Source organism: Danio rerio, chromosome 5 (assembly GCF_052040795.2).
Source record: "Danio rerio strain M-AB ecotype USA chromosome 5, GRCz13ab, whole genome shotgun sequence".
Lineage (NCBI taxonomy): Eukaryota > Metazoa > Chordata > Actinopteri > Cypriniformes > Danionidae > Danio > Danio rerio.
Window position 1 is genome coordinate 62,163,444 of NC_141025.1, and position 13,508 is coordinate 62,176,951.

Below are 13,508 nucleotides of genomic sequence, written 5' to 3' on the forward strand. Positions count from 1 at the left end.
AGTTCCTTTTGTTTTTTTATGTGTTCTCAACGTTTGAAAACTGACCTAAAATGTCTGAAGTTGTGTGAACAAAAAGCTTATTTGGAAATTAGTTTTAAGAAATAATACATTATCAGAACAAACAAACATAGTTCAACTGAAAAAATACTAAAACAGAGACAAATGTATTTATTAGACAGAATTAGAAACAGGACAGGAGGCAAAACAACAAAAACGGTAAACAACACAAAGATCAAAACATGACAGGACAAATCATTTTGTAGCATGTGTCTTTATAGTCCTAAGCTGCGTCCCAAATGGCACACTATACACTTTGTACTTATGCACTTACACACTCAACAGGATAGTATATGTATACATTTTTTTTTCTAAGCGGAAATTTAAACCGTTTCCCTGATGACGTTTGACAGTTGCCAAATCAGTGAAATAAACGACCGAATTATCAAATAATACCTGCCGTGAGTATTACCGCATTCACCTTTGGTAGGCGCTATAATCACTCTCGTAGGAGAATTTTGCTTTCACCATCCAAATTAAATAAAGTTATTCAACATGTGCGTCCGATAGCTCCGCCCCTTCCGCTACGTAAGCAAACCTGCGGTCGTTGAGTGCGTGAAGTGTCCATCATTCCACACTACATTTTAGCGGCTGAATGAGTGCATCATCCGGGTAATTAAAGTGCTCTTATTATTTTTAGAGTTTTTAGTGTGAACACACTTCTTACACTATTTATACTACAAAATAGCGTAGAATAGTGCATAAGTATGAGATTTGGGACACAGCTCTAGTATTCAGTCCATCATGAGCTTCCAGCTGTGTGTGTGTAATCAGGAGGAACCGGAAACTGTTGTGTGTAAGGTGCATGATGGGAGTTGAAGGCTTTTAAAATATCCTGTGTGTAGTTCTACAGCAATATGCACTGGCTAAATCACTGGTGATTGTGACAGTATGGCTCTAAACATAGTATAAGACTTTTTTGTGTTCTCAAGTAAATAAAAACAGAAAGTTCATAAGGCTTGAAGAAAGAACAGAGTGAGTAAATGATGATAAATGATCAGTTTTGGACAGGGATGTCAAAATTAATTGTTTCTTCAGTGCACCGTGATGCAGATAGGGACATTTTGATATCGGTTCAGTAATAGATCATAACCGTTATTACATACTAATGTCAGTTATCTCCTATGCACGATGTTGCAGTAGAATACTATGGCAAAGGAGGCAAGGGCAAATAAATAAAATCCTCTTACTACTTAAAAGGTAGATAATTATGCACAATTCTGCTGTTTGTGAGTTTCCTGGAAATTTTTTCATTGACACTGAAGAAGGCACAGCACACGAGCCGCATTTTCAATACTAGGGAGAGATGCTGTAAAAATCCATCTCTGCCTCCCTTTCACACTTTGGACATTTGACCCGCTGGCGTGTTTGTGAGGTAACTTTTCCTCTCCTCTTGGCTGTTGAAGCGATACTTGTGGATCCAGACACGAGCATGCCTGAGGTGCAAGTTTTCTCCACTTTGTCTATTATGGAATACCTTTGATAATTGCGTATTATGCGCATACAGACTGTAACTGCGGCTGTTCCTCCCACGTCAGTCATCGGTTAACAGTGCTTTCATTTCTAAAGCCAATCGCAGCCCTTACTGTTGAGCGGGTGAAGACAACGACGAATCATCGATGAAGACAGTGGTCAAAAATGAAGCGGGATAATATTTACATTAGTTTATTTGCTATAAATGCTCATGTTGTCTTCTGTGCATGTAGTGGAGTTTTGTTAAAAACATTCAAAAAGACTTTTCTTTGAGCAGGTAAAATTAAATGTACAGCTCATATATCTTACTGCTTGTATTAAAGGACAATATTGTATTACAATTACCTTTTGTATATATATATATAAAGATTGAATGGAAAGCATTGTCAATGCACCATGATATCGAATTGAACCAAATCGATGACAGGATAATTGTAACCGAACCGTGAGACCAGTGTAGGTTCACACCCCTAGTTTTGGATACACTATCCCTTTAGTTATTTTTTACAGGAAACCTCCAAAACAGGAGCATCAATAATAATAGTAACTCCTACCACCACAAAAAGGAAAAATAAATCCTGCAATACTTTACTGAAGTAAAATATAAAATAGTTAAAATTTTATTGGAAAAAGTCAAAGCACTACTGGTAGTTGTCACTAAACTCCTTACTCCTCCTGTGTGAAACACCACTGAAAAGCCACAAAAAAAAGAAGCAAGCTAAAATTCTAAGTATCATGAATGGCAAATTATATTTTTCCCCTTCACGAGTTCTTTTGGTAATAATACTTAAGCCTCATTCACACAACGAGCGATTTGCAGCAGCAAAGCGACAAGCAACTGCTGAGCTACTTCCGGTGACCTCCATCTATGCGAGCAACAGCGTTGGCAACCAGGTGCATGTCGAGTGACGTGACAAAGTTGAGAATCCTTCATCTTTATGCAAATTAAGAGTGAATTTTTTTGAGCGACAGCTAACAGGAGCATCATTAGAGCTCACGTGATCCTCTCTTAGCTCACTCAGAGGCCGGTTGTGTTCTCCGTGCTGTAGACCTACATAGACCTGCATTTGCAGCAGCTCGCCATCCAGAGCGACAGGCAGCTACAAAGTCACCATAGATATATGCAGTAACAGTAGATATCGCATACGGACCCTGAACATGCGTCAATAGCGCCGCTACATTTGTACAGTGCTCCTAGCACAAATGTCATTCAACCGCACTAGTCAACACTAGCTATGTTTCCATCCACCTATTTTATGCCCATTTTGCATATGCGCATAAAAAAAACAGTTGATGGAAACGCCATGATGGGCATAAATTTTGAAAATGCGCATAAAAAACTTTTGCGCCTAACTGGGTAGGATAAACTTTTTATTCGATAAGAAAAGATGAGCATAAACTGTGATGGAAACACTTTTATCACACAAACTCCAGCATGCGCATTAAAAAAGGTCATGTGATTTTGTTAAAAGAGATCATGTGATACTTAAATTGTGTATGAATGGATAAAACGTCAGGCTGAGCACATTATAAAACATCTGAAATGTTGTATTTGGTCATTAAACGCCTTACCATTTCAGTATTATTGTTATTATATTATTAATGACCTCCAGAATCAAGAGCGCCTGTGCTCCGCGTCTGACACCTTCAAACGCCACTGCGCGCTCACTGCTTGTCAGGATTGTCTTCTAAGGCGCATTCATTTAGAAAAGATTGATGCAGCTTCTCCTACTGCAGCAAATGCAGTTTTTACTGTTGATATTTGGTGCCAGTAAATCAGGACGCGACGATTTTGTCTGCTTTGACTCGTTGGATTGAAACGATGCTTCATTCGCACAACTTTTATGCGATAATCCGGTTTTGCGCATAAAGTTTATTCGCATTTTTGGATGGAAACATAGCTACAGTGTCAACTTGAAGATGCTGGACTTTAGCGCTGTGTATGGGTGTAGTAATGAGCTAACAAAGAAAACAAACCATAAAGGCAGAACATTTCATTGGTAAGATTTCGTTTTGTACATTTTTGTTTGTTACAAACTTTTGTGCTAAATATTGATGATCATACAGTCACTTTCTGCAATGACCATAAGGTAAAGTAGCATCAACTTGCACTAATTACCAGGCTTATGCAAGTTTTGTTGAATAAAACATGTATAAAACATAAATAAAATATGACAACAAAATGCTGTGGTGCCAGACTTATTGTCAGCTACAGTAATTGATCGAGTCGTTCATAAAGGAGATTAATTCACAAACGAATCAATCCCTTCGTTAGAATTAGATGTGAAAGCAGGAGAGGGTGTGTGTTTCAGGACACGGATTAGATCAAATTTAACAGGGATGGTGGATAGTACATTTCCATGCACACAAGCACACACTTTTTGTCAGCAATGCCTGTGCGGTCACTTATCCATCAATGTAGAAAAGTAATGTAAAATTATAATTTTCGTAATTAAAAAAAAAAATTGCATACTGACCACCAGGAAAACTCCCGGTCATAGATATATGTATATACGTTTATATCTCTGACTCTAGATGGTCACAGTCCTCAACTACAGCTTGGTCCCTCATTTATCTCAAATAATGGGGGTTTTGGACAGCTGAAACAATGTCAGCTATATCTGGCAACACTGCTGCTAGTATGAATGAGGCAATAGGGTTAGTGTAGTTAGTATGTTATTTTTAAATTCTGCTGAATTCTGTATTTCCCTTCCAAACATACATGATATATCGAACAGCAAAGTACAATATTACCAGAATGCTGTTTACCTATTTAGATGGCACTGAACTTGCTGTTAGTGTCAACCATTAGATATTTCACTTTGAAACTGTCATGAAACTGTCAGGAAAAATCATTTTGCAGAGATGATGCAGGACAAGGCTTCAGACTGTGACTAAACAGTCACAATTTGCACCATTTTTGCTGCCAGCGTGACAAAATGTTGCTAAAGTTTCACTGGTATCACTGCCAGTTTATCCAAACTAATAAGCAATAACATTCTGTTGCATTTGAGATTGCTAAATGCACCAAAAGAGCTCTGTTTGTTTGCTGCTCTGACCATTTATCAACTCAATACAAAGCAAATAAGATCTCTCTAATATGAACCACAAATAACTTAAAGCCAAATAAACTACTGTCATTTTCCATAACAATGATGAGGTGAACATCTGAAACAATGTGCACCAACGATCAGGCTAGGTTTCTCCTTTCTCAAGCTACAAACTATTGGTTTCACCAACTATGATTTCATTGTAGTAACACAAACAGGAGCCACAGGAAGAGATTTGGGATATTTAAATTAAATCATATCATATAATTAGGTTATTAACCCTTGTGTGCTGTTGGGGATGTTTTCATCCACTCTGGGCTGATTTTGAGTTGGCCACAACTTTCTCTGTGTTTCAACAAATGATTTTTGGTAACAACTCTTATTTTGACATATATTAACTCTTATTTTCACATATCGGGAGAAATGCTTTGAAAAGTTCAACAATCCACTTTGGGCCAATTTACTACCCTTTTGTTGTGTTTATGACTGTTTTTGCCCTATTGACTTCCATTATGTTGACATTTTTTTAATTGAAAATCCATGACAGCATATCATCATGCATTACCTCAGCCCTCGGAACATAGTAAACATAGTGTATTGCATGTGTATTTATGCAGGTACACTATAATCAGTGATGGAAAGAATACTGAATAATCATACTTGAGTAAAAGTAGAATTACTTGCCCAAAAATGTAGTGCAAGTAGAGTAAAAGTATCTGTTGTAAATATTACACAAAGTAGGAGTAAAAAGTATACCTTTCAAAAGTACACAAGAGTAGAGTGTTACGCTGTTAAAAGCTGATGCATTAACATGTCATTTGTACATGTGTGTGTAAACGTAACATTCTGTAGTGCATTGAGTTATTGCCCAGCAGGCACACAACGTCATAAGACGTTAATATTAGGTTAGATAAAGGTTGTCATGTCAGGTGACCAAAATTCAGTGTCTAACCAGCGTCTAATTAAATGACGTTGATATTTGGTTGATTTTAGGTTGTTAGAAAGTGACCAAAATTCAACGTTGAACCAACATCTGAAACCAACGTCATATTGACGTCAAAAACTGACATTTATTTATCAGGTATGGCAACCCAAAACTAACATCTGATAGATGTCATAGTGGTAACGTCCACACAACGTCAAGCTGTCACATCGTTAGATGTTGATATGTGGTTGATTTTAGATTAGACATTGGACATTGACGTCGGCCAGAAGTTGAGTTCTGACATCAACCAGAATTTCATTTCTAAACAAAATGCAACATCTCCATGTCGTTAGGGTACATCCATAATCTGACGTCATGTTGATGTCTTGTGCCTGCTGACTGTATTAGGCCATTTCGGTCATCATACAGTAAACATCTGTTATCTTCTCATCAGTGACCTGCATCTAAATATTCTCTGGGTCAATGTGTGTAAAGATTTTGGACATCTTCTTGGAAACTTTTAGTGCTTTTAAACAGTTTGCTGCAATTATAAATCACCATGTATTATGGTAGTTCTTAATTATGAGAATGACCTGCTATGTGTGATTTGATTGAACAGGAATCACAGTACTGATTTTTCTAATCATCATAGAAAAGAAAAAATAAAGTAGTGACTGCAGGTAGAAGTAAAATAGTGGAGTAAAAGTACAAATACTGCACTAAAATGTACTCAAGGGAAAGTAAAAGTTCACATTTATAAAGCTACTCAGTAAAATACAATTCCTGAGAAAAAAACTACTCAGTTACACTAATTTGAGTACTTGTAATTAGTTACTTTACACCACTGACTATAATCTGCAGTTTCGCCCAGGCCTATCTAAAGGGTTAATGGTGCCAAATGAGGTTAACAGTTAAAAGATGACAAATTTGATCTCTTTTCAACTGGGAAAACCACCAACAATCAAGAATGCATGATCATATTGTGTCATGGTGTTGCAGTCATAACATAAGGGTAGTCAATATGAATAATACACAAGGGTTTAATATTTTAAAAGAGTAATTTAAGACAATTGCTGTATTTCTGTTAATAAATTGCACATTTGTGCTACAGTAATGCTGAGTTCAGAGTCAGACTGCATGATTTTAGCCCTGATTTTGACTCACTAAAGGTTTTGAGAAACTACCAACAAATGACTGAAATCACAAGCAAATTGTTGCTCGTTCAGGTGAGTATGAACTATCCAGGACGCAATATAAGAGAATTGCTGATGAGTCGCCGACACCTGTCAAATATTTGGCATGCTGAATATCTGGAGCTGTCTGCGATTCACATCATTCCGTGTGAAATTTTCTGATTGAAAATAACGTCCGCGATTACTTACAGCAAATGAGAGATCAACATCCACTAGTATGAGTACCTGCAGGCCAGCAGGAGGCTGGGGGAGAAGTTAAGAGTGCTCATTTTCAGTTTATTTGGACCCAAGAAATGGAGGAAAAACTAGAGTAAATTTGGAAGGAGCACTGTGTTTGACGTGTCATCTGATCAATATCACAATCATGTAAAAAAAAAATTTAAAGTTGAGGAGAGATTCTCTTCAAAAGCCAGGTGAGCAACACAAGTTTCTAAAGCTAAAGCCTTTTTTTACATTATGTAGTTAATAACAAAACATATAATACGTGACCTTGCGTTGTTTCCATGTCACTTGTCGCATGTGTTTGGTTTTGAGACGTAGTTTAGACAAAGTTGTCTGTGATTCTCCCTATTTTTATTTAACTGAAATTTAAAATGAAAATGCAATGTAATATTTTTGTTTGCAGTCAACATATAAGGCCAACAGAAATATTTAATATAAACAAGATTACTGTATAAATGACTATTGCAGCTTGTTCAAACTACTTATTTTAAATGAGCTGAAACAACACAATTCTTAAAAGTGCAGTAGGTGATTGTCTTCAGAAACAATTTTTGTTGTGCTGGTTAAATGTCTCTTCACATTCAAATTGTAAGGTGATATTCCACAATATACAGCTTAAAATAAATATCTGAATAAGAGTCCCTCCCTTTGTCATCCAGAGCCACTCCTCCTGAAACACGAGCATGCGGACCTTAAAGATGACAGCAGAACACTCTCTCATGTGTTAAAAGCAAATTGTTTTTGCAGCTGTGTTTACTTGTGTTTTGATGTTAAACTAAATAAAATCAAAATTATCAATGCTGAAAAAGAACATCACATCAATCTTTCATCGGAAGATTTTAGTGGCTTGTTACGTGCCAGCACGTATTGGTTATTTATGTTTGTATTATGTGTCTCATTGCATTTTTCTTTTTATCACTCCAGTTCACTTCCTTGTTTTTGTCTACTGCTGTTCCTGATTGGCTGGTTCACATCCAGATTACTCCAGCTCACTATATATTTTTTTGTCTGCCAGCAGTTTGACAGTCTTTGTTGGCTCACCTTGTCACTGGTTTTTGTGCTTGTTTGCTCGCTTGATTGAACCTGTGTTTATATCCCCATTTTGTTAAGTATTGTTGTGATATATTGTCCGTCTTATCCTTTATTTACACTGTGTTGTTATTTTGGTTTAGTCACTGTCTGTTCTTACCTGTGTAATCATTCATTCCCTTTCCTCATGTTCCCCTACAGAGGTTTGGTAGAAAGACTGGTAGGTAAGTAGGTCACGTGACATACATTTCAACACATAAGAGTTCAACTGTCTAGAAATACACTAGGGAAGGGGGTGAGCGCCAACCCGTGTATTTTTGGTTAAGTGGATAGTTAGTGTAGTTTAGGTAAGACGTCTTGGACGTTGAAGATTTATTTTTCACATTATTGTTTATTAGACTAGATTAGCGGGGATTTGATATTAGTAAGACTGTTTGGTTTTGATGTTTCTTTGCTTTAGCGCCACCCATAGCCAGTCTTTCTAATTTAGGTTTTTGTTTTGGTTGTGAATTGTAAATATTGTAAATAGCTCACTCACTGCTTCACTTATCACCACTTGTAATAAATCACTTTATTTGCACAGCAATTCTTGTGTGTGTGGTCATTACTTTGAGTTCAATTTTCTTTGAGTGTTTGTTTGAACAAAATCCTTGATCAAGTGTGCAACCCCACTTCCCTAGACTGCCCAGGGGTTGTAACATGGCTGAACAACACTACTGTGCAGATATAACCCATTTGTAACACCAACATCTAACATTACATCAGCTTTGCGTGAAGCTAAAATAGAACATTACCTGTCTAAAAGAAATCCTTCAGCCATGGTGATATCCTTTCTCCAGCGTGCAAAGTTAACTCCAATATTGATTCAGGTTTTTAAAAAGTTTTGATTCAGCATGTTTTTACCACTTCATCTAGCATTTTTGAAAAGATCTCTGGGTCCACACTATACCACTTGAAAAACACATAACTTGACCACAAACACACACTCTCTGTCATATGCTGCAGCATCTGAGATCCAGCAGTCAGTCCAGAGATCAGTGTATGTCAGACAGTTTATCAAGGATGTACGGCTGGACCGTGTCTCACTACAGTTGTTAAACATGATATTTGATTAATCTCGTCTCTATCTAACGACCCCTCAGTGTTTTAAATCTATCAGGTAATGTGTCACACCTTCAGTACACTGCTTTAATCTTTCGCTTTTACTCTTGTACTAAGTATTTTTAGTGAAAACCTCAGATACTGTCGGCTGGTTCCTGTTGGTTGTGCACCTTTTTACCAAAAAAGTTTGTCGACACCATTAACAACACAGATCACTCTGCCTATTCATGCCAGAGTCCTCCGGAAAAAGTGATTGACAGGTGGTAACGTGTGTAACTTATCTTTATTTATTCATGATTTGGTTAAGTGAAAAACAAAGACTATGCAGGTCAGGTAGTTGAAACTGTAGGGCTACAAAAAATGAATTTGTTATGAATTAATTATTCATAATTAATTCAACACTACCTATGACGATGATGCCATCGTCCATTGCAATGTTTCACATTAGACATTGTACGATGCCAAATTGGCCGACATTGCCCAACCTTAGTAGAATCCCATGAGGAGCACAAACAGATGATGTATGAACCTTTTGTAAAATTGTTGACCAACTATCTTTTCCATGTCTATGTTACCCCTCCCCACCGCATATCCCTCCTCGCTCTTCAAACCATCACCTCCCCCGACAGCAAAATAAACAGTGAAATTCTGACCAATGTGAGGAGAGTTTACTCACATGTGACTTGTTTTAGCTCTTTTCGTCCATTTAGAAACTTTGCCGTGTGAAAGTGAACCGCACCAAGAACAAAGAGCAACGATGTAACAATTTTAATACCTGTTTTGGAACAACTGAAAAGATTCACAGGTGTAAAAGGACCCTATGGATGGTATCGATCAGAGTAGAGAAAGGTTTTGTATGAGCTAATGTAAATTTTCTAAAGAGAAATAAAAGTTAGTTAATAAATACAGACGTTGGAGTTCTTTTAACTTAATTTTTTATCAAAAATGCGATCACCTAAATGGTCAGAAACACACCTAGAAGATTCTAGGAAATGCACTTTAAGTGCACACATCAGCAAACCAAAAAAAAAAAAAAAAAAAAAAAAAAAACGGACCTAAAAATCAAGTTATTCCTATGCTTAGTAATCTTTCAATCTCTTAATATCTAATCTATAATCAGATCTCTTAATATGGCATTTCGCTGGCACCAGACCAGTGCAATATGTTGGAAGCAAGTGACAGCCAGTAGTTACAAACAAGCATCCCAGCTGGAATATGTCCAGTGGGCAAATAAATGAAATTTGGGTGGACAGCTTGGCTAATGCAATTAAAGCAGAGAGAAGCCACCTCCAACGACCACTGTCCAAGAACTAGCATCTGGGTACTCGTTAGGAGCCCGTTGCCAGATCCACACAGCTACAGATCCCCTCCCTCTCTCTCTCTTGGCTGACCGAACCCTCCCACTGACTGTACATGTGAATAGACATCAGGCGAGTGTAGCAACCGGCTTATGGCTCCAATCTGCTCCACATAATCCCCAGATCCCAAAAATATTGATTTCAGTTGGTTATATAAGCATATTTGTGAAAGAATTATATACCTGCCAACATCCACTGGGAATTAACAAAGTACCTCAAGTGTATACAGAACCATGTTTAGACAGGATGCAAATGGTACTTTGTTACAAGCCAATACTTTATAGAATACACCAAACAACACATTAAAAACACATTTTGAAGAAACGTTTTACTTGTGATCAAAATTAGAACAGAGGCGTAGTTTATAGAATTATTTTCCACAAAACACCCATATAAGTGTAGTTGCTTGACTTTTCCTAAATGTGTGTATATTTCTATCGTTAACTTAATTTTATTTATAACAGATTTTTATAAGCACAAAAAGAATGATAATAACAATAATAACAAAAAAACAAACAACAACAAAAAAAATACGTTATGACCCCCAAGTTTACATGCATGCAAACACAGGAGAAAGACAGGGGACAGTGCTGTTTTGGAGTTGCCCAGCCATTTAGTCATACTGGCAGGACGTAATGCAAGTGATAGATGATGTGGACTTTTCTTTTACAACAATTTATCTGGAATATATTGCAGCCAATTTACCGGTAAAAGACAAGAATTTATTAAAAATACTTCTAGCAACCAAAAAGAAAAACTAACTCGAAAGTGGCTACAACCGGAACCCCCTACAAAATCTGAATGGTTGGATACCACATCTAATGTTCAAAATATGAAGAGGATGCCTTTTTCTTTAAAACTACAACTGGACAAATACCTGCAATATCGGGAGAAATGGATTGTACTTATGCCTTTACACAGTTTAATCTGATTTCTGTATTTGTTATTGTGACCTGTAAGAAAATATGTGACCAGTCAACTATTCATTCAAGTTCCTATGTGTTGTTGTATTTTTTTAAAAATCCATTATTAATTATTTGTATTTTTCCCCTTGTTTCTTCATAATAAAAGATAAATTAAAAATGTTTATAAAAATAAAAAAATAATCATCATAGTCTGAAATGATAATCTGAAAATTTGTAATAATTGCAAAAAAAAAAAACAATCCAGCCAAACATCCATTGCATAGAATAAAAAAAAATCACCATAAAGTTTTACTTGGTCAAACACAAAACATTAAAAATGGAATGGAAAAATAAGAGTAAAATTGTCCATAAATCATAAGTGCCCTACTTTAAACTTTTAAAAAGATAAGTAAAGAAGGGGCCCCATATTTTTCAGTCCTAGCTAAATCATTGTTCATTTATTAAAATTACAAAACACAAAAGAGTTCTGAGTATGTCTAGCTTTAATGGCCATAATGGTCAAGTTGACCACATGCATTTCAATTTCTAATTAAATATCCTTCTGTTGTATAGCAACACTCAGCTAACAATAACACAACTTTCTGATAGCAATAACATAACTTTACCTCAGAAATGTCTTTCAAAATAACATTTTTGCTGCAGTGAAAAACCTTTGATCTCCAACTTGTCGGACAATGTGAGGTATGCACCTTCAAAGGCAGTCTAATAACTTAGATTTACAATGTGTGCATCTGCCACAGTCCCATCGCAGTATGTGTCAAGTAGAGATTTTAAGTGACCAAGCACCACTTTTTTACATGTGTTAAAATTCATAATTTGCATGTGTTTAAAGTGAATTTAAATCAAGGTACAACAAGAAATATGTGATATGTTCAAAAGATTACTTTAAAGATTTTAAAGATTTACTAAGTGATTTTACATTTGATAATTCAATATTTGTGTCTGACTACAATTAAAGAGCACCTATGATGGAAAATCTTTTGGAAGCTCCTTGGACAGAATTGTGTGTAGGTATAGTGTGTCCACAGTCATATTGGAGCAGAGGCGGACTTAGTGAATTGGGGGCCCTAAGCAATTCCAGGTATGGGGTCCTAGAATTAAAACATAACACATTCTTTCTCTATAGATTTTTTTTCTCTGTAGATTTGTTTTTTTTGTGTGTGTGTGTGTGTGTGTGTGTGTGTGTGTGTGTGTGTGTGTGTGTGTGTGTGTGTGTGTGTGTGTGTGCGCGTGTGTGTGTAAATAAACTGCCTGTTAAAAGGTATTTAAATAAATATATAAAAAATACAAAAATATTTAAAGTACATTTTATATATTTTAATATTTAAAGAAAGCTTCATCTTTTTAATATAATATTAAACATAATAGATTTACAAATAAAAAACTAGTTCATATGTACATTTAATTTTTCATTTTGTAATTACAATTTAATATAAATAATATTAAAAAACTTTTAAATTGAATTCACAATCAATTAACCTAGTCTTATCCCCATTTTTCATATGAATTGAATAACTGCTGTTAGTTTTCACTGGGAAATGTTATTTTATTTAAACAGGCCCCCTTTTAATCATCTGACAGGTGTGTTGGCCAAGTGGACAAATACGGAAGTAACTGAAACTGCAATTATTCAAAATTCTGCTAGTCTTGGCTCCATAACAGTGAGCTATTGACCTCACTGTTAAAATGGCCAATGTTACAGCAGAAAAAAAAGGTGTTTGCAGCTTGGTAAAAAGAATGAATTTGGTTCATATTGGAAATATTACCCTTCATGACAACTGTGAGGGAGGTACATTTTTTTTATGACTCATCCGGTTCCTTTATATTAAGTTTTATTAAGTCTGCATAATTAAGGGCGTGGCCACTTGTGTAACAGCTAGGTCTCGCTGGTCGCCGTCACATCACCTCAGCTGATTCTGGCCGTAGAACTTGGTATATTCATACTTTTTTTTTTCTGTGGCTTTTTGGAATTTTTTTTTTTTAATTATGAGATGATATGGGGTGTTGTGTGCAATTAATTGTGTTTACAAACCATTCACATGGCCCCCACTTCCCAGGTGAGTGAAATTATATACTTGCATACCATCTCTATAAATGTATTTGTTTTATTTAAGATCATTTATTGTTTATAATTTGTCTTTAGAATGCACTCCATAATCTGGCAGATTGATTAA

At 36.0% G+C, this 13,508-nt stretch overlaps 2 protein-coding genes across 5 annotated transcripts in view; one reads left to right on the top strand and one right to left on the bottom strand.

The window, feature by feature from the left end:
* LOC147844409 (uncharacterized) overlaps nucleotides 1-13,508 on the top strand; it is a 681,160-nt gene that overhangs the window by 638,856 nt on the left and 28,796 nt on the right. The window lies entirely within an intron of this gene.
* Nucleotides 1-13,508, bottom strand: part of camk4 (calcium/calmodulin-dependent protein kinase IV) — an 85,283-nt gene that overhangs the window by 41,967 nt on the left and 29,808 nt on the right.